The sequence below is a fragment of the Anastrepha ludens genome, unplaced genomic scaffold (genome assembly GCF_028408465.1).
Source record: "Anastrepha ludens isolate Willacy unplaced genomic scaffold, idAnaLude1.1 ptg000053l, whole genome shotgun sequence".
NCBI lineage: Eukaryota > Metazoa > Arthropoda > Insecta > Diptera > Tephritidae > Anastrepha > Anastrepha ludens.
The window spans coordinates 132,501-135,000 of NW_026530034.1; the positions used below are offsets into that span (position 1 = coordinate 132,501).

A 2,500-nucleotide genomic window follows, 5' to 3' on the forward strand; every position below is an offset into this window, starting at 1 on the left:
CCTCCAAGGTCTCATTCGATTATTTGCTACTACCACCAAGATCTGTACCAATAGCGGCTCCATGCAGGCTTACGCCAAACACTTCTAAGCACACTATTGTACCCTCCTACTCACTAAAGTTTCAAAATTTATAAATCAATCGAAATTGTTTTATAAATCATCTACTTTAGCGGTAATGTATAGGTATACAACTTAAGCGCCATCCATTTTAAGGGCTAGTTGCTTCGGCAGGTGAGTTGTTACACACTCCTTAGCGGATTACGACTTCCATGTCCACCGTCCTGCTGTTTTAAGCAACCAACGCCTTTCATGGTATCTGCATGAGTTGTTAATTTAGGCACCGTAACATTACGTTTGGTTCATCCCACAGCGCCAGTTCTGCTTACCAAAAGTGGCCCACTGGGCACATTATATCATAACCTCAACCTTCATATCAAGAAAGGTGAGGTTCTTACCCATTTAAAGTTTGAGAATAGGTTAAAATCGTTTCGACCCTAAGGCCTCTAATCATTCGCTTTACCAGATAAGATTATTTTATATAATTTTTAAATGCACCAGCTATCCTGAGGGAAACTTCGGAGGGAACCAGCTACTAGATGGTTCGATTGGTCTTTCGCCCCTATACTCAATTCTGACAATCGATTTGCACGTCAGAACTGTTTCGGTCTTCCATCAGGGTTTCCCCTGACTTCAACCTGATCAAGTATAGTTCACCATCTTTCGGGTCACAGCATATATGCTCAAGGTACGCTCCAGTTAGAGGTATAAATAATAATAAATTATCATTATACATAACTATATGGAACGCCCCGGGATTGAATTAATTGACTATTTAAGAAAATAGACTAAAAATTAATCCCATTATATTTTTAAGTTAAGTTAATTATGCCATTAAGTTTAATATAACTCAATGACTTGCACATATGTTAGACTCCTTGGTCCGTGTTTCAAGACGGGTCCCGAAGGTATCCTGAATCTTTCGCATTGTTAATCATATAAATGCATACAAATAAATATTAATATCATAGATATTAAATTTTTTGTAAAATTCAAAAAATGAATTTTAGCATTATATATAATAAAATCTATCAACACTTTATCAAATCATTAGTATTTATTCTATGTTAATATGCTTAAAAAGCAAATTAATTTAAATAAACTTAATATCACCAATGATCTTTTGATAAATACTTTTATTATGTTAATAGATTACAATGTCCTTATATGAAAAAAATGCACATTATTTTTAATTATTTAATGATGAATTTTTCATAATGGATATTCAGGTTCATCGGGCTTAACCTCTAAGCAGTTTCACGTACTATTTAACTCTCTATTCAGAGTTCTTTTCAACTTTCCCTCACGGTACTTGTTTACTATCGGTCTCATGGTTATATTTAGTTTTAGATGGAGTTTACCACCCACTTAGTGCTGCACTATCAAGCAACACGACTCTTTGGAAATATCTTTCTAGTAATCATTAACGTTATACGGGCCTGGCACCCTCTATGGGTAAATGGCCTCATTTAAGAAGGACTTAAATCGTTAATTTCTCATACTAGATATTAAGATATTCCATACACTGCATCTCACATTTGACATATAGACAAAGTGACTTAGTGCTGAACTATTTTCTTTTCGCTCGCCGCTACTAAGAAAATCCTTGTTAGTTTCTTTTCCTCCCCTCATTAATATGCTTAAATTCAGGGGGTAATCCCATATGAGTTGAGGTTGTTTTAAAATATTTTTTATCTTCTCACAATTTAATAAATAATTATATCATCTTTTCATCTCTATTTTTCTTTTTTCCTTTTATATAAATATATATTATAAATAATAATTATGTAAAATGAGGCAATTCTAGAATAAAAAAAATTAATTTTTATGCTAGACATTCCTCCTTTAATTACATATATAAATTAATATTTTATATATATATAAATAATATGAAAATTTTTTAAAGAGAATACTTAGATTCAAAATTTTTTTTATTTCATTTTATTTGAGAGGATTTTTTTTTTTTAAGAATATATTAATAAATAAAAAATTCATTATATATCTTTATTTTTTTGCTATTAATATTATGAATTATTTAAAATCCAATAATATACACATTTGCTTAAATTCAATTATTTTTATAAAAGAATAAGCAACTTATTTAGCATAGTCTTACAACCCTCAACCATATGTAGTCCAAGCAGTACTTTAAAATTTAATTTAATGTACATAACAGCATGGACTGCGATATGCGTTCAAAATGTCGATGTTCATGTGTCCTGCAGTTCACACGATGACGCACAGTTTGCTGCGTTCTTCATCGACCCATGAGCCAAGTGATCCACCGCTTAGAGTATTTTTTTATTTATTTTTATTTATAACAAATGTCAATTTTTTTTTGCATATATTAATTGAAAGAGTAAAATTAAATAATAATAATAATAAAATATAAATTGATTTTCTTTCAATAATATATATCAAATATATTTAACTCTAAACATTT

General features: G+C 30.4%; 2 non-coding genes across 2 annotated transcripts in view; both read right to left on the reverse strand.

Annotated features, from left to right (window-relative positions):
* Window positions 1–1,734, reverse strand: part of LOC128870744 (large subunit ribosomal RNA) — a 3,993-nt gene extending 2,259 nt beyond the window's left edge. The window contains exon 1 of the ribosomal RNA XR_008455469.1: window positions 1–1,734. This exon is cut by the window's left edge and continues 2,259 nt beyond it. This is a non-coding gene — a ribosomal RNA (large subunit ribosomal RNA).
* Window positions 1,735–2,172: 438 nt separating this feature from the next.
* On the reverse strand, window positions 2,173–2,353 carry LOC128870754 (5.8S ribosomal RNA). Its single transcript, XR_008455474.1, has one exon. It is a non-coding gene; the product is annotated as a 5.8S ribosomal RNA (ribosomal RNA).
* Between the last annotated feature and the right edge of the window lie 147 nt (window positions 2,354–2,500).